The sequence below is a fragment of the Rhineura floridana genome, chromosome 2, assembly GCF_030035675.1.
Source record: "Rhineura floridana isolate rRhiFlo1 chromosome 2, rRhiFlo1.hap2, whole genome shotgun sequence".
Taxonomy (NCBI): Eukaryota; Metazoa; Chordata; class Lepidosauria; order Squamata; family Rhineuridae; genus Rhineura; species Rhineura floridana.
In genome coordinates, this window is record NC_084481.1 from 237,683,150 (window position 1) to 237,703,036 (window position 19,887).

The window sequence follows — 19,887 nt, forward strand, 5'->3', positions numbered from 1 at the left end:
AACACATTTCCAGAAGATGGAGCAAGTTGATTTTATGAACTTGTCTGTGTGTTCTCTGTACAGAGCAGAAAGATCCGAAGGTTCATGGGGTTACACATTGGGCTATACCTGTGAAAAGAGAAAGCTGAAACTTATTTTTTGGTGTTACATCTCACATGTTCTAAAACTGTATTCCTTCCCCTGTCGCAACCAAATCATTAATGGGGGGGGGGGAGGAATTACTTTGTGCAACAAGCAATCTTAAAGTGACAGATGTTGCCTGATAAGCTTATGCCCTCCACTGCAAAGGACCTAATACTTATCCTAACAGTTATGTTTACTGCACCCCAAGCTCAGAGTTCCTTCTTTCATTTGCGTTTACCATCCCTAAGAGTTACAAAAGTAGTTCATGAAGGATAGGCCAATCAACAATAAATAGCCAAGACAGCCAAGTGGAAGCTCCAAGTCAGAGCCAACATGCCTCCAAGTATCAGACGACAGCAGGGCAAAAAAGAGAGGGCAGCTGCCTTCCTGCCTTGTTTGTAAGTCTTCCTATGCTTTGGTTGGGCAACGCAGGAAAGAGTATGCTGGACTAGAAAGACCCACTAAGCTCTTCTTATGTTCCTCATATACTTGATTATCCTGTTCCTATCCTGTGTGCTCTTTGGCCATTATTTTAATTTTGCAATTAATTAAACAGTTTATTAATTTTCGCAGAATCAAGAGATGCACATTGTTTGTTTACGATAGCAAAAATGAGCATTCTTTCAGACTTTCACGTGACTGAGTTCCATAGCTCATTGCTGAGGAATCCATTCTACAAGCCTAATGCCATGACCTATTAACTATTTAATAGACTTTTAAATCTGCAATTAAAGCTTTAATGGAATAATCATACCAATTAGTCAGTCACTGCCCACAATTATATTCCATATCTTGAACAGTCCATTCCTCTTACTTCCATTCAAGTTCACCTCCATTAGGTTCAACAATTATTCACTTGGCTTGTGTTTGTTTCAGAGTTGATTCAACTGTTATATTACTACATGAAAGGCATTTCCAGAAAAGAATGAACATGAAACCTGCAAATGCGCATTGATTTCCACTGTATGTAGATATGCTTGGAAGCTTTGATTGGCCATGCCTTCCCAGGACACATTTGCATAGCAGAAAACAAATGTAGGTGCTAACTTATGCAGATTACACACTGACTTTCTCTGTATAGGAATCAGTCTACACCAAGGATTGCTAACCTTTTTGGACCAGAGGGCACATTTCAAATTTTGAGAGAGTGCTAGGGGCATCAGTCACAAAACAGCTGCCATGGGGGGGGGTGTTATAACACAAAACAACTACCATGGGGGCATGACATAACACAGAGTGCCGCAGCATTTCCCATAACTGTATTTCCATATTAGAAATTTCTGCCTGCTATGCAGACCCTAGGACGACGGAGACGCTGCTGCTGCCGCTGCCACTGTTGCTGCTGGAGGATAAAGCTGTGCGATTTATCTGGGATTGTGTTGCTGCTTTCTTGGAATTGTTTACTATCAATATTTCCCGGGTCGGGCTGCTGTAGTCTGGCTGGTATGGTGCTTCACAGGACTGAGCCCTGGCCGTCCGCCAGACGTGGCTAATCTTCTCCACCTGCTTGTCGGAAAGGAATATCATTATCATCTGAGGGGGAAGAGTCGTGACTGTTGTTGGTTGTCGCTGCTGTTGTTCTCTGGCTGTTAACATCGCTCTAACTCTTATTTTTGGGAGCAGAGTCATTAATTAGGGTTCTGTTAGCACGTGTTTACAGCTTGCTTCTGGGCGAGTATGGTGGTATGAGTGTGTATGAGAGTGTATGTGTATGAGAATTGCGTGTACGTTTAAGGTTTTACATTATGTGCCTGGGTGAGAGGTTTCAGGGCTATGTGGGGAGATCTGAGGGGGCCCCAATTGCCGTGGTGACAGGCAGAGGGAGATACGGCATTGTGAAGAAGTCTGGCCAGGTAAGGGGAACTCGGCCCAGGCAGCTAACGACTGTGCCTTGTTCCGGTCTTCCTCGCACCCACGGGTTTTGTGGTTGTCCTATCGGCCAGCTCTCAGATCTTCAGATGCTGCTCTTAAATGCCAGATCGGTTCAAAATAAGATCTCCCTCATCCACGATTTAATTGTGGATGAGGGAGCCAACCTGATGTGCATTACAGAGACCTGGGTGGGTGAGCAGGGAGGAGCTAGTCTCTCCCAGCTGTGCCCACCGGGGTATCTGGTTCAGCATCTGGGTAGATCTGAGGGTCGGGGAGGGGGTGGCTGTGGTCTATAGGAGTTCCATCTCCCTCTCCAAGCACCCTGTCCAAGTGGCTACTGGCTTGGAGTGCTTGCATCTTGTGTTGGGTCAACGTGACAGATTGGGGATTCTGTTGGTATACCGCCCACCCAGCTGCCCAACGGACTCCCTAACTGAGCTGACGGAGGTGGTCTCGGATGTACTGTTGAGATCCCCTAGACTTTTGGTGCTGGGGGATGTCAACATCCATGCAGAGACCATCTTGTCTGGGGTGGCTCAGGACTTCATGGCCTCCATGACAACCATGGGGCTGTCTCAATATGCTGTTGGCCCAACACATATAGCGGGACACACTCTAGATCTAATTTTTGCCACTGGACTGGGGGATGGTGATCTGAATGTAGGGGATTTTACAACGGTCCCTTTGTCATGGACAGATCACCGCTTGCTGAGGTTTAGATTCACAGCGACCTCTTCCCTCTGCAAGGGTGGGGGACCCATTAAGATGGTCCGCCCCCAGAGACTAATGATTCCGGAGGACTTTCAAAAGGCTCTGGGGAGTTTTTCGGCTGATAAGGCTGGTGCTCCTGTCAAAGCCCTGGTGGAACTGTGGAATGCAGAAATGACCCGGGCAGTTGACACGATCGCCCCTGTGCACCCTCTTCGGTGTAAAGCTCATGCAGCTCCATGGTATACTTTGGAGCTGAGAGCGATGAAACAGCATAGAAGACCGCTTGAGTGCAGATGGAGGCGAACTCCTGATGGATGCAATTATGCACTGGTAAGTGCCTACACTAAGTTGTACTTAGGGGCAGTGAGGACAGCTAAGAAGCAACATTTTGCTGCCACCATTAAATCGTCGATCTGCCGGCCAGCGGAGCTCTTTAAAATAGTCCGAGGGCTATTACATTCCGGCCCTACGGACGTCGTGGAGTCATCACAGGCACGCTGCAATGAATTTGCTAGGCACTTCCAGGACAAAATCTCTTGCATCTGCCAGGACTTAGACTCTAATGTTGCAGCAGTTGAATCGAATGAGGTGTCCAGCGCACAGTCTTGTCCTAATTTTTTGGATGAATTTCAGCTAGTACAGCTTGAGGACGTTGACAAGGTGCTTGGACTGGTGCGTGCGACCACTTCTAAGTTGGATCCTTGCCCTTCTTGGCTAATAAAAGCTAGCAGGAATGAAACAGCCGGCTGGGCCAGGGCAGTGATTAACGCTTCATTGCGGGAGGGAGTGGTCCCTGGCCTCCTGAAAGAGGCGATAGTAAGACCACTTCTGAAGAAAACGTCCCTGGACCCGGAAAATCTTAACAACTATAGGCCAGTGGCTAACGTGCCATTCCTGGGCAAGGTCCTCGAACGAGTGGTTGCCTACCAGCTCCAGACACTCTTGGATGACACCGATTATCTGGATCCATTTCAGTCCGGTTTTAGACCCGGTTTTGGCATGGAGACAGCCTTGGTTGCCCTGTATGATTACCTTTGTCGGGAGACAGACAGGGGGAGTGTGACCCTGCTGATTCTCCTTGATCTCCCAGCGGCTTTTGATACCATCGACCATGGTATCCTCCTGGGACGACTCACTGATTTGGGAGTGGGCGGTACTGCATGGCACTGGTTCCGCTCCTACCTGGTGGGTCGTCTCCAGAGGGTAGTGCTTGGGGAGCATTGCTCGGCACCCTGGGATCTCGAGTATGGAGTCCCGCAGGGGTCAGTTCTGTCCCCCATGCTCTTTAATATCTATATGAAGCCGCTGGATGCGGTCATCAGGAGTTTTGGAGTGCGTTGCCATCAGTACGCTGATGACACACAGCTCTACTTCTCCTTTTCATCTTCTTCAGGTGAGCCTGTCGATGTGCTGAACCGATGTCTAGCTGCGACAATGGACTGGATGAAAGCTAACAAACTGAGGCTTAATCCAGACAAGACTGAGATGCTGCTGGTGGGTGGTTCTCCTGACAGGATGGGGGATGTTCGACCTGTTCTGGATGGGGTTGCACTCCCCCTGAAGGAACAGGTTCGTAGCTTGGGAGTTCTTTTAGATCCATCCCTGTCACTCGAGGCTCAGATAGCCTCGGTGGCATGGGGTGCTTTTTACCAACTTCGGCTGGTGGCCCAGCTACGCCCCTACCTTGACTGAGAGAACCTCGCTTCAGTAGTTCATGCGCTGGTAACCTCGAAATTAGATTACTGCAATGCGCTCTACGTGGGGCTGCCTATGAAGATGGTTCAGAAATTGCAGCTTGTGCAGAATGCAGCAGCCAGACTACTAACGGGGACCAGATGGTTCGACCATATAACACTGATTCTGGCCCGCCTGCACTGGCTGCCTATTTGTTTCCGGGCCCGGTTCAAAGTGCTGGTTTTGACCTATAAAGCCCTACATGGCACAGGACCACAATACCTGTTGGAACGCCTCCCCCGTTATGAACCTGCCCGTACACTACGCTCATCATCAAAGACCCTCCTCCGAGTTCCTACTCATAGGGAGGCTCGGAGGGTGGCAACGCGGAAGAGGGCTTTTTCTGTGGTGGCCCCTGACTTATGGAACAATCTCCCTGAGGAGATACGCCTGGCGCCAACGTTACTATCTTTTCAGCGCCAGGTTAAAACCTTTCTCTTCACCCAGGCTTTTTAATATGTTTAGTATGCATTGACATTATTTTTAACTTTTTAACATTTTAAACTTTTAATCTGTTTTTATACTGTTACATGTTTATTGTATTTTCTGATGTTTCTTGTCTTGTGAACTGCCCAGAGAACTTCAGCTATGGGGCGGTCTATAAGTTTAATGAAACAAATAAATAAATTAATAAATCCAGCTCATAAATATGTCTTCCATGTGAGAATTCTGCAACACATTAAACGCCTAGACAAGCAGTTATCCGAGTTCAGAGACATACGGTTAACTTGTCTTTTTCCTTTACAAAAGGCAATAGACAAGTTATCTTGGAAGCCTATGCACAAATCTGGAGATCCACCCTGGTATAGTGTTGAGCTAAAATCGCGTAGGTCCTGGTTCAAACCACCATGCAGCCATAAAGCCCTCCGGGTGACCTCGGAATAGTCACTCAGCCTAACCTACCTCACAGGATTGTTGTAAGGATAAACGAGAGAAGGAAAAATAAGCAGACATGCCCAGGAAAGACTAGGCATCAATATAATAAATAAATCAATGTCACACACAGAGGTCCTAACTGCCCCCACCCCGGCGACAAGGAAAGAGGAACGAAGGGTTTCTTCTGGCAATTGAAAACAACCCACCCGGAAGAAAGAACCCCAGTAATCCTTCTAACAGATTGTCGCCGCCTCATTTAACACATCGAGCAAGAGAGGACGAGGCCGCCGCCATTAAGGCTAGCCGGCATCTCATTAGCCAACCTCGAGGTTCAACAAACGCGCTCATCCACCATTACTAATCAGATTGAGACATCACAGACTTTCGGAACTGAGACCCTGATTGACACGGAAGTAATCGATGTGTCCAGGGGGGGAAAGCCATCAGTTGAAATATTTTCATATCTCTATGGGAGGATATGGATTTGGGAAGCATAGAGATAGAAATTTTAGAGCTGCAAATATAGAACGCTGTAGAGATAAAATTTTTAGAGCTGCACATATAGAACGCCGTTTCGAGATTTCTGTTTGATATGGGATCCCGATTTAACACCGTCGGAGGGGGTAAAAGCACAATGCGCTTACGTGCAATTTAGTGCACAGGGCACAACTTTGTCTGTATTCTGCTGCGCATTGGGGAGGAGAGCGGAGAGGTGATGGAGATGGCCATTCACGTAGATTTATCCTCTGCAAACAGAGGTGCGTATTTGTAGGACTACAGTGAATTTAATTCATGGATTGGAATGGATTAAAAAGGGCCTACACCGCAGGTTTGTTATAAATTACTCTCTCTCAGCCTCAGTTCTGTTTCCCCCATTTGCAATAGGTGAATAATGTTGTTGGGCTACACTGCAGGGCTGTTGTAAGCCATTCCGAAAACCACAGTTCTTCCCAACTGCGACATGAGGAAAATATCTACAGATTGTATTTGCATCGGCAGGACAGGGGAGTTTTAAATACGTTTTAAACCATCACATTTTTTTCTTGCACAAAATGTCCTATGAAAATGGAGGCACTGTTTTTGTATCATCTGAGTGGGGGCAAAGAGGAAGTGGCTGGTGCCCAATCCCAGCCACAGTAAAGTTCTGGATATCTCCTCTGATGCCTATAAGAAATCGTCACTTGTAATTCCACAAGCGGGGGGAAAATAGTATCAAAACCAGCCAAGAAGTGTATTGCCATATAATGAAACTGACAAACCAAACCCTTTTTAATGTTTACAGCCAACATGAGCAAAGTGGAAAGAAGAATCCGCTCTGCTACAGCTTACTTCCCCCTTTAGGATGCACACCTTAACGTGGTGAGGGGGGTTGAGAGTGTTGAAGAAGCTAAGACCAATGCCGTCAGGAGTCTAGACCAAGAGGCTAGACTCCAACAGGGGCACCCAAGGTGAAATGGTCAAAGCTGAGACACCAGACTAAGATGCATCCAAACTCAGAGGAAGGCAATGGTATCTTGGTAAACCACCTCTGAATATCTCTTACCACAAAAACCTTATGAACACAGTATCCAAAATGCAACACGAGATAGAGCTAGAAGATGAGACCCCCAGGTCAGAAGGCACTCAACGAGCTACTGGGGAAGAACAAAGGACAAGTATGAGTAGCGCTGTGACTAAGGACGCAGCTGGGTCAAAGCTGAAAGGAAGCCCAGAGGCTGATGTGCACAGATGCGAAAGGAGAGTCTGGAGTTGTACAACGCACACAATAGGAACATGAAATGTGAGAAGCATGAACCAGGGAAAGTTAGAAATTGTCAAGCAAGAAATGGAGCATATCAGCATTACAATACTTGGCATGAATGAATTAAAATGGACTGGAATGGGACATTTTCAATCAGGCAACTACAAAATATTTTATGCAGGAAATGAGAAATCAAGAAGAAACAGGGTTGCTTTAATAGTGAGAAGTGATGTAGCAAAAGCAATTAGGAGCTACAAAGCAAGGTCTGAGCGAGTGATCTCAATGAGATTAAACGGGAAACCTATTAACATAACCATCATCCAAGTCTACGCTCCAACATCAAACGCGGAAGAAGAAGAATTGGAGAGATTTTACGCAGAAGTACAGGAGGAAATTGATCACACACCAAAACAAGATATAATGATAATCATGGGGGACTGGAATGCAAAAGTAGGGAACAGAGATGAACTAGGAATTGTGGGGAAATGGGGCTTAGGAGACAGAAATGAAGCAGGAGAAAGACTTATTGAATTCTGTGAAACCAGTAATTGGTTTCTTGCCAACACAATTTTTGAGCAACCGAAAAGACGACTGTACATGTGGTTATATGGCAACAGAAGATGGAGAAGTTCCATACTTTCTGCAAAAACAAGACCAGGAGCAGACTGTGGTACAGATCATGAACTGGTGGTCATATCAAAAATCAGAGTAAAGCTAAAGAAGAACAACAAAGGAATAATAATGCCAAAATACAATTTAAATAACATCCCAGAAGAATATAAAGATCAGGCTTTAAACTTAGTTGACAGAGAACCAGAAGAACTATGGACTGAAGTCAGGGACATTATCAGAATGCAAAAAGACCTCTTGTTAAAAAGAGAGAAAGACCTCAATGGATGACTGAAGAAACGCTTAAAATGGTTAAAGAGAGAAGGAAAGCAAAAGCAAAAGGAGATAGAAACACAGTCAGAACCCTAAATGCAACTATACAACGACTAGTACATAGGGACAAAGAAAACTATTACAATAGTTATTGTATAGAAATAGAAAAGGACAACAAAATGGGAAGAACAAGATTAGAGAAATGAAAGGGAAATTTAAACCAAGAGTAGGGACGTTGAATAATCAACAGGGAAACATACTGACTGACCGAGATGAAATAAAAGGAAGATGGAAGCAATACACTGAAGAACTCTACAAAAGAGATGACAGGATGACAGATTCATTCATGGAGGAACCATCGGATGAAGAACCAGAAATTTTAGAATGTGAGGTGAAATCTGCTCTTAAAATTCTTGGAAGAAACAAATCACCAGGAATAGACAGCATACCAATAGAGTTGCTACAAGCTACTGAGACTGAATCTGTCCAAATTTTGACAAAAATCTGTCAAGAAATATGGAAAACTAAACAATGGCCCACAGACTGGAAGCGTTCAATATATATCCCACTTCCAAAGAAAGGGGATCCCAGAGAATGCAGTAATTACCGAAGTATTGCCTTAATATCCCATGCAAGTAAAGTAATGCTCAAGATTCTACAACAAAGGCTCTTACCATATATGGCGAGAGAAATGCCAGACGTCCAAGCTGGATTTAGAAAAGGAAGAGGCACCAGAGATCACATCGCAAACATACGTTGGATAATGGAACGGACCAAGGAATTTCAGAAGAAAATCACCATGTGCTTTATAGACTACAGCAGTAGATCATGAAAAGCTATGCAATGCTTTGAAAGAAATGGGGGTGCCACAGCATCTGATTGTCCTGATGCGCAACCTATACTCTGGACAAGAGGCTACTGTAAAGACAGAATACGGAGAAACCGATTGGTTCCCCATCGGAAAGGGTGTGAGACAGGGGTGTATTTTATCACCCTATTTGTTTAATCTGTATGCAGAACATATCATACGGAAAGTGAGACTGGACCAAGATGAAGGAGGTGTGAAAATTGGAGGGAGAAATATCAATAATTTAAGATATGCAGATGATACCATACTATTAGCAGAAACCAGTAATGATTTGGAAAGAATGCTGATGAAAGTTAAAGAGGAAAGCACAAAAGCAGGACTACAGCTCAACATCAAAAAGACTAAAGTAATGACAACAGATTTATGTAATTTCAAAGTTGGCAATGAGGACATTGAACTTGTCAAGGATTTTCAATACCTCGGCACGGTCATTAACCAAAATGGAGACAATAGTCAAGAAATCAGAAGAAGGCTAGGACTGGGGAGGGCAGCTATGACAGAACTAGAAAAGGTCCTCAAATGCAAAGATGTATCACTGAACACCAAAGTCAGGATCATTGAGACCATGGTATTCCCAATTTCTATGTATGGATGTGAAAGTTGGACAGTGAAAAAAGCGGTTAAGAGAAAAATCAACTTGTTTGAAATGTGGTGTTGGAGGAGAGCTTTGTGCATACCATGTTCTGCAAAAAAGACAAATAAATGGGTGTTAGATCAAATTAAACCAGAACTGTCACTAGAAGCTAAAATGATGAAACTGAGGTTATCATACTTTGGACACATCATGAGAAGACCTGATTCACTAGAAAAGACCATAATGCTGGGAAAAACAGCAGGGAGTAGAAAAAAAGGAAGGCCAAACAAGAGATGGATTGATTCCATAAAGGAAGTCACAGACCTGAACTTACATGATCTGAACAGGGTGGTTCATGACAGATGCTCTTGGAGATCACTGATTCATAGGGTCGCCATAAGTCATAATCGACTTGAAGGCACATAACAACAACAACAACAGGCAATACTGTAAGGATCACTCTATTCTACAAAAGCCTTTCAGCCTCAGGAGGGGAGAGTGTTCTTGCACTCGGGTCCTGCTTGCGGGCTTCCCCCAGGCACCTGGTTGGCCACTGTGAGAACAGGATGCTGGACTACATGGGCCACTGGCCTGATCCAGCAGGCTCTTCTTATGTTCTTATGTTCTTTCCAATGTAGTAGTGAACTGGAGACTGTAGAGCTACTTGTGAACCCAGAGAGATCTCTCCTGCAAAATGATGAAGCAGTAAAGGCAGCACTGCCAGGGAGGGGGGAACGAGGGGGTTCTAGGTTAACTGGGAAATGCATCTTTCCTCAGCTGCTGAAGATGCCCTCAATATCTGCCACCCAGACTGAAAGCTTTGTGTCCCACCCTCCACTCTACTCCAAACATAAAATGGCAGCTCTGCCAAGAACATGCTCTTGATTTTAGCACACAAAAGAAAAGGAAAGATGCAGTCAGCTTTGACTGGAAAAAGAGACATTTGGTCTTACCGTGAAATCGGTCTTCTCTGTGCATGTCAAAGATGATATCAGATGGGTAACTAGCTCCACCAAGTGGTTGAAGGCAAAAGAGTACTGCTGACGTTTTACTGTAGCTCTGTCCCTGGTCTGCGCCTGCTCCGTGCTCAGTTTCCAATGACAAGCCCACGAAATCAGGCCAATAGACGCCACAAACAAGACAAGACAACAGTACTCATACACTCTCTGCTCCAGGGCTAACCGTGCTTATAAAGGCAGCCCAGCACTCATAGGGAGTGGCCCTGATATCATCTTTGACATGCACAGAGAAGACCGATTTCACGGTAAGACCAAATGTCTCTTCTCCTGTGCATGGAAAGATGATATCAGATGGGACATACCAAAGCTGACCCATGTAGGGTGGGAATACTGCTGGGCTGTGGTCACGAATGATCCTTGAGGATGTGCTGTAGCACCCTCCTCCCAAAGGCTGCCTCCGATGAAGCATAGGAGTCTATTTTATAATGCTTAATGAACGTATTGGGAGTGGACCATGTGGCTGCTCTACAAATCTCCGCTAGAGGGGCATTACGGGAAAAGGCCGCTGATGTGGCCGCTGCTCTGGTAGAGTGAGCTACTACTCCGGTAGGGTGAGCTAATCTTAGAGAGGCATAAGCTAATGATATGCATGCCTTAATCCACCTGGCTAGTGTGGACGTGGACACCTTATTCCCTAGGGAGGTAGGGTGGAAAGAGACAAACAAATTATCTGTTTTCCGAATTGGCTTTGTCTTGGAAATATAAACTTTAAGCACTCTTCGCACATCAAGAGAGTGCCAGGCTTTCTCTAAAGGGTGGACAGGATTCGGACAAAAGGACGGCAATACCAGCTCTTGCTGGCAATGGAAAGTAGACAACACTTTGGGACGGAAGGAAGGAACAGTACGTAGGACTACTCTATCCTTATGAAACATACAAAAAATTTTATGGACGGATAGGGCATTCAACTCAGACACTCTACAGCCGAAGTGATGGCCACGAGAAACAAGACTTTAAAGGAGAGAAGACGGAGGGAAACCTGACTCAGAGGTTCAAATGGAGGTCTTTGAAGGGCTGATAAAACTTTATGTAAATCCCAAGTTGGGTAGCGGTGCACCGTAGGTGGTGCTGTTACCGTCGCACCCCTGAGGAAACGTTTGACAAAAGGGTGAGATCCGATTGGATTATCCAGAGATCTGGAGAGGATTGCCGACAAGGCCGAAACTTGGCGCTTCAGGGTATTTGGTCTGAGGCCCAAAGATAATCCGTCTTGTAGAAAAGACAAGATCTGGTTGACCCCCGCCTTCCGAGGAAGAATTCCTTCTGTGACCAGGATGAGAATGCCTTCCATGTGCCCTCATAAATTCTGAGTGTGGAAGGGCATCTAGAAGCCATCATAGTTTCCAACACTTGGGGAGAGATGCCTTTTTTCAAGAGTCTCCTCCGTTCAAGTTCCATACATGAAGCGCCCACCACTCTGGAGCCGGGTGGGGGAGCTGTCCCTGAGAGAGTAGGTCCCTTCGTACTGGAATCTGCCATGGTGGTTCCACCGACAGGTCGAGAAGGGCTGGAAACCAAGGTCTCCGTGGCCACCATGGAGCCACTAATAGGAGTGCCGATCTCTCAGTCCGAAGCTTTTTGATCACCCTGGGAATAACTGGAATCAGAGGAAAGGCATACAGTTTGCCCAGAGGCCACTGGGAAGTTAAGGCATCCGTCCCTTCCGCGCCTGGTGTCACATACCGGGAGAAGAATCTCTTCACCTGTCGATTGTGCCTGGTGGCAAAGAGGTCCACATGAATGTGGCCAAAACATGAATGTGGACAAGAGGCTACTGTAAGGACTGAATATGGAGAAACTGATTGGTTCCCCATCGGAAAGGGTGTGAGACAGGGTTGTATTTTATCACCCTACTTGTTTAATCTATACGCAGAACATATACGGAAAGCGGGATTGGACCAAGATGGAGGAGTGAAAATTGGAGGGAGAAACATCAATAATTTAAGATATGCAGATGATACCATACTCTTAGCAGAAACCAGTAATGATTTGAAACAAATGCTGATGAAAGGAAAAGAGGAAAGCACAAAAGCAGGACTACAGCTGAATGTCAAGAAGACTAAAGACTAATGACAACAGAAGATTTATGTAACTTTACTGTTGACAATGAGGACATTGAACTTGTCAAGGATTATCAATACCTCGGCACAGTCATTAACCAAAATGGAGACAATAGTCAAGAAATCAGAAGAAGGCTAGGACTGGGGAGGGCAGTTATGAGAGAACTAGCAAAGGTCCTCAAATGCAAAGATGTATCACTGAACACCAAAGTCAGGATCATTCAGACCATAGTATTCCTGATCTCTATGTATGGATGTGAAAGTTGGACAGTGAAAAAAGCGGATAAGAGAAAAATCAACTCATTTGAAATGTGGTGTTGGAGGAGAGCTTTGTGCATACCATGGACTGCAAAAAAGACAAATAATTGGGTGTTAGAACAAGAGCAAGAGATGGATTGATTCCATAAAGGAAGCCACAGACCTAAACTTACAAGATCTGAACAGGGTGGTTCATGACAGATGCTCTTGGAGGTCACTGATTCATAGGATCGCCATAAGTCGTAATCGACTTGAAGGCATATAACAACAACAACAACACAGCTTACTTGCTGGTCCAGATTGAAGATCCTTTTGCGTGCGTTGTAGGCAAGGTACCGGGAAGTGCTGATTGGCCAGCCTCGTGGGCGTGGTCAGAGGTGGCCATCCTTGCGGACAGAAATTTCCCACCCCGTCTCCCCCTCCTCCATACATCGCTGCAGAGTTCGTTTTTAAAACAGAAATGTGTAGACTGGGTGCAGTGCCGGTGCCAGTCTATTTTGCGCCCTAGGCAAGGGTAACTACTTGCACCCTCCAAAAAACATGGCTAACTTCAATTTTCAAAAACAGATGTCTTGTAGAAAAAATGAAAAGCACAAAACTTGAAACTGCTAAATTTATTTCAAATTGCAAGAATAAGTAATACAACAATCTTTGATTATCTTTCTCAAATACAACAGAAAATGTTTTAGCACACAAATCATTTTGAATAATCTTGTGAATTGTGATGTTAAAATTTAAGTCTCTTAAAAGTTTCAATTTCAGGCACATCAAAATCTCACTTTGCGTGCCTTTTCCTTTGCAAATTTTGTCACCAATTCCTTCAGGTCAAGTGCTGATGCTTGGGCATGTTCAATTGATATAGTTGCCAAGCCAACTAGTCTCTTGCAACATTGTTGAGCGTATATACATTTTTATAACTTTGAGCTTTGAGAAACTGCGTTCACCACTTGCCACTTACACTGGAAGTGTGAGAAGGATCCTTAGAGCAACAGAAACATTAGGCACATTATCCAGGAGTTTTTGTTGTAGTATGAAGAGAAGTACTCTTTGTGGCGGCATAGACTTTGGAAGTCTTCGAGCTATTGATTTAAGTTCACAGCACAGATCTTCAGCATCAGTATCTTTGTGTCCATTGTGCATTAATGATTTTTCCAAATTCTTGCAGGCCTTAAGTACATCTTCAGTAGATTTTTTGTTGATACTGTATATATCATACAGGAAGCCAGATAGGAAATTATATTGTTGTAGGTGTTGGAATCTCTCTTCAACAGATTGTATGGCCATGTCTAAGACAGCATAATAGAAACCTACTTTGAATTTCTGCTTTGGATCTTGCGGTGCCTCTTCTTGGGCCTCATACTCAAAATGCCATTTCTTTCTCCTTTTTCTAACCTGTTCTGTCTCAAAGTTTGGTAGTATTTCTAGCTCCTTTGCAATCTCAGTAGCAACTATCAAAACTTGTTGAAAACCCTCATCACACCTGCAGCCCACACAAGGTAATTCTTGATCACTTGCAATTGGCTTGTAGCTGAATTTAAATCAGCTTCTTTATTTTGTAGTAGCTTGCTTGCAAGATTGACTTCAAAAAGGATGTTGTACTATGTAACAAGGAATACCACAAACTTGAACTTACAAATTGCATCAGCAAGGGCCTTATCTTCAATTCGGGAAGTATTTCCAGATAAACCTTTTAGGCTTGTGTCATCAAAGATCTCTATTAAAGCATCATATATACTACCAAGAAGATATCTCAGTGGTTTCAAAGCATTGATCCACCTCTCCCATCTTATTTCGCTCAATGGCTTAACAGTTATGCCTAAGTCTGATACATGGCTAGTCAGAATTTGCCAACGCTGAGTCGATGCAGAGAAATAATTATAGATCTGTTGAACCAAACTGAAGAAACTAGTTGCTTCCAGACAACACTTAGCGGCATCATTGACTACTAAGTTTAAAGAGTGTGCATTGCAGGGCACAAAAAAGGCACGTGGGTTTATGTCCAGGACTCTCTTTTGTACGCCATTTTCTTTGCCTTTCATGTTACTCCCATTATCATAACCTTGACCACGCAGATTCTCAATTGGTAATCCCATTTGCTCAAGCTGTCCAAGAAGAGTTTCTATCATAAAGGCACCTGTAGTCTCCTTTAGTGGAACAAATCCCAAGAAATTTTCTCTTACGATAACCTCAGGCTCAGACATCTCATGATCTGATGGTTTGATTACATCAACATAATGTACAATCATTGTCATTTGTTCAATATGACTGACATCAGGTGTGCAGTCCAGAATAATTGTGTAAAAGAGGGGGCTTCAGCTGGTGTGGCATGTTGTGCTAGCTCTGGCATCTCTAGTTTTTAAAAGGGATCTCTGATTCAATTGTGATACTGGAAAAGGGGGACATCTTTTCTCACTATAAGATGTAGTGATGGCCAGCAATGTGGATGGCTTTGAAAGAGAATTAGATAAATTCATGGAGGAGAAGGCTACGGATAGCGTCATATTTGTATTTAATAGGTTGTTAGCCTCATATGTAAATATTATAATTACATATATTTGTAAATAAAATCTTTCTCTCTCTCTCTCTCTCTAGAGAGAGAGAGAGAGAGAGAGAGAGAGAGAGAGAGAGAGAGAGAGAGAATGTGCCCCTCCATCTATGCTTTTGTCCCAGGCTCCGCACATGCTAAGGGCAGGCCTACCCAAAGTAGCATTAAGTACCATGTCCTGTCGGTGCAAGGATTTCAGCTTGTGCAATGGGACTTCACCCACCCCATGTGCCCCCTGAATCTGTTCTCTACAGAGCAGATTTGGAGAGGGTGTGAGATGTATAGGGGGGAGAGAGGGGGAAAGCCCCATTGCCCAGGCAGAAATCCTTGTGCTGACGGGACGTGTTAGTTGGATACCACCTTAATCATTTCTGGAAGGGCCGTATCTCACTGGCAGAGCATCTGCCTTGCATGCAGAAGGTCCCAAATTCAATCCATGGCATCTCCATGTAGGGTTGGGAAAGACCCCTGCCTGAAACCTGGACAGCCACTGCACAGGGCCAGCACCAGGCATGACTGGGCCCTTGGGCACCAGCCTGACCCAGGCCTGTGGCACTCGCCCACATGCCCCACCTACCTTTCCTGTGGTCTTGAATGCTGTGCACACTGTGCGCTCACGGCTTGGCAGTGGGGGCTTCCCAAAGGGGCTGATGCCCTCCCAGCCATCTTGGTTGATGGCAGATGTGTGCACAGTGCATGCAGCATACAAGACAATAGGAAAGGTAGGTGGGGCATGCGGGCGGGTATGAAGTGCCCACAGTCTGAATTGGGGGACCCTGGGAGCTCCCTCCCTATGATCTGCGGCAAGGTCAGGAGTCAGTGCTGCTGCTGATCATGTAACAGGAGTGCTACCCTCCCACCCTAAGAAGGGGCCCCTCTGGGCCGCAGAGACCTACAGCCAGAGCCCGACCTGGCTGGCCCCTGGTGCTGGCCCTGCCACTGCTAGTCAGAGGAGACAATACTGAATTCGATTGACCAACGATCTGACTTGATATAAGGCAGCTTCCTATGTTCCTCTTTCTTGTCATTTGCCAAGGGTTCACATCCTGTCCGCCAAAGCAACAGAAAACAAATTTGCTCCATCATCTATGTGGCAGCCTTTCAGATATTTGCTTCAGCCCTTCAGATATTATAGCTATCATCTACTTTTTAGGCAAACCATATGCAACTCTTCCAACCGTTCATCCTAGGACTAGGATGGAGAACCTGTGGCACTCCGGATGTTGTGGGACTAAAGCTCCCATCATCCCTGACCCTTGTCCATGCTGGCTGGGGCTGATGGCAGATGGAATCCAACAACATATGGAGGGCCACAGGTTCCCTGTTGCCAGGCCCGGCCTCCAAGAAGTCTTCTGTATCTTTAAAAGTTGTGCAGGGGGAAGGGAGAATTCCACCTTGTGGTTTTTCTCATTACAGTGTTGCAAGAACACCTGCACTTGGCTGACTTTCTCTTCTCCTAAAGATACAGGATCAGTCTCAGGCCATGAACCTGGCAACCCTAGGTGAGATCCCCTGGTGCTGTGTCCAGCCAGACCTCCCCCTTCCCTTATCTGAAGGCAGACAGCTTGTTCACACATTATATTGAACACAAGTACAAGTTGTTACTGCCACACTGTAGAAGTGTTTGTGTGAAAGAGTGTATACTTGTTTTGTAAAGCATGAAGAGACTTACTTGTGAGTAGACATCTACAGTATAACCATTGTACCGTAAGTTAACTGTGCAGTGAATTCTTAATGAGTCCCTGGTCTTTAGCTCCTGCAAAACAGGAGACATGCCTAAGCCTCTTTGCAGTTTTCACATTTGCCTTTTGTGGGAAGGGGGAATTCTTTAACATTTGCCCACACTTATTGTGCAGTAGTATTTGCAGAAAATAACTTCTAGGCACTACCTGATCTCAGGCGAGTCCAACACAGGAAAGATGCATCCTGGTTCCTAGGGAAAAAGGAAGGACAAACTATGTAGATATGCAATATTTGGGGGGGGGGAGACAGGAGCAGGACAAGTACACTAAAAGGGATGGCAAAACAGCAGCACTTTAGGACCCCAGGAACTGCTACTGGCCGTGCTCCAAACAACTCATTTATCAAATACAGCTCTGACTTCACTCATTGGCTAATAACACTGACAGGTGGGAACAGCCAGTTTGGCTCATTTCACAGAAAGAAGAGTACCTGCACATTTTGCTCCATAACTTTCTTTCTAAGAGGACTAGAGACTTACTTTTAAAAAGAGAAAGAAAGCTCAGATTCTAGGCTACCAGCTGGGGGGCATCACTCAAGGCCTTTACGGGCAAAAGGGCAACTCCTGGATTAGAGTGTCAGAATCAAATAGGCCCGGGAATGAGAGAGAAATTCAGCTCGGTTTGCATTTTAATATGAACCTTCCTAATTCCCAGTTCCCAAAGTGATACATGAACTGAAACACAGCTACCATTTGAAATTTGCACTTCTCCAAATTTTGCTATGCAATGCTCAATTGAAATGATGTACAAAAGTGCATACACTAGGCAAACTAGCATGTAAAATGTATATATGAAATCTGCACAAAAAGAACACTGAGTTTTCTAACTAAAAGTTCAATGGGACTTACTCCCAGGTAAGGATTACAGCCTAAATCATACTTGGAAGAGACTCTCCTTCATTTATGGAAGTTCACTGCACAGTTTGTGAATTTCTAGATTTAACCAGTCACCTCTCTTTTGCAAGTCTGACACAGGCTCTGAGACTCTCATCAAATCTTACCAAATTATTCACAGCTGTTCAGTGTCTTGCCACAGATTCAGTGAGTGAGCCAAACTGAACACAGCTCCATTTATGGTTTCCCAATATAAAAAGCAGCTGGAGAGAGCTGTGGAAACAGGTGTAATTGCATTTTTCAAATTACCTACCTCCTGTTGAAAAGCAAGCAGGTTGTTATTATTAAAAATGAATAAACAGGTAGGTGAGCTTTTCAGTGGAGCCTTAGAAATAATTCCACTATCAACACAGATGGCTGAGACACAAACAGATTCGATGAGGTTCCTCCCCCCATTTCTTTTCCAGCAAAGTCGTAAAAAGCCTTTAAGTGCACTAAATTGCTTTTCGATTGACTTTTCAAGGAATTGCTTATCAGAGAAGAGGCCCCACACCCCAGCCCATTACCTACCCTCTCACTCTGTGGTCTGTTTAATGGATAGGAAGGTTAGAGCTGACAAAGAGTAAGAGACCCCAAAAAACTTAGAAACTTTCATGTTGTTTCAGTTTCATAAAAATCTAAACGAAGAGTTTGCAATCCCAGGGTTGGAAGTGGCTAGGGTGGCCATGTGCCTTACTACACCAGGGGTCGCCATTCTTCTCCCTACCCCCATCCCCGGATCAGCTGTCTTCCCTCTCCCTAAGAGACAGAAAGAGAGAACAGGGCATGTGCACACACTTCACTTTCCAAGGGATCCGGGTATAAGTCTGGTCCATATTCATAGGGTCGCCATAAGTTGGAATCCATTTGAAGGCAGTACATTTACATTTTACTCCATAAATGCTGCTTGTCTATTTCCATCCTCAAACAGAGCCAAAATCAACATTTTCCAATAATTTAAAGTTAGCACATTAAAAAAATTAAAAAGCCAGCTATCACGGACAACAAAAATATTTATAATCTTTAGAGTGCATATAGCCCTTTTTCATCTTCAAAGTGGTTTCCAATCAGTAACTAATTAATCCTCAGTACCCCTGTGAGGTAAATGTATGTATTATGCATTTACGCAGAGGCTATGTTTGATCTTTTCCCTAACAAGTCCCTGAAGCCCTGAAAATTTGCAGAGAAAAACAGGGCAGGAGGGGGGGGGGACAACCGTGGCTTTGAAATCTGAAATACATTTTATTTGCATGTCACACTTAGAAGAGAAAAAATATATCTTTGTCTGGCAATGCCCTAGCGTCAGAAGAGCAGGCTTTCTCGTTCCCTTTTTGTTTTAATTGAGGTTTAATACACAACGTATCAAATGAGCTAGGCCCCATCTGGGTCATACATTTCAAGCAGTATCATACCACTTTAAGCAATCATGGCTCCCCCCTCAAGGAATCCTGGGAACTGTAGCTTGTTATGGGTGCTGAGAGTTGTTAGGACACCCCCTATTCCCCTCACAGAGCGACAATTCCCAGAGTTCTTTGGGAAGAGGGACTGACACAGTTAAACCACTCTGACAACTGTAGCTCTGTGAGGGGTATAGGAGTCTCCTAACAACTCTCAGCACCCTTCACAAACAACAGTTCCCAGGATTCCTTGAGGGGGGAGCCATGACTGTTTAAAGTGGTATGATACTGCTTTAAATGTATGACCCAGATGGGCTTAAGACTGAGCATCTATGTGTGTGTTATGTGCCTTCAAGTCAATTACGACTGAAGGTGACCCTATGAATCAGTGGCCTCCAATAGCATCTGTTGTAAACTACCCTGTTCAGATCTTGTAAGTTCAGGTCTGTGGCTTCCTTTATTGAATAAATCCATCTCTTGTTTGGTCTTCCTCTTTTTCTACTCCCTTCTGCTTTTCCCAGCATTTGCTTTTGCATGGTGTCAAAAGAAGGGGCTGTTACGCCAAAAGGCTCTTTACATCTGGAGGAAGCTTCAATAATCACCAGATGAGAAA

General features: G+C 44.6%; 1 long non-coding RNA gene across 1 annotated transcript; it reads right to left on the reverse strand.

Moving 5' to 3' along the window:
• Positions 1–48: 48 nt before the first annotated feature.
• On the reverse strand, positions 49–18,272 carry LOC133377874 (uncharacterized). Its single transcript, XR_009760814.1, has 4 exons — positions 18,152–18,272; positions 17,153–17,196; positions 16,936–17,019; positions 49–108 (listed from the first exon to the last, which is right to left on the reverse strand). It is a non-coding gene; the product is annotated as an uncharacterized LOC133377874 (long non-coding RNA).
• Positions 18,273–19,887: the final 1,615 nt, after the last annotated feature.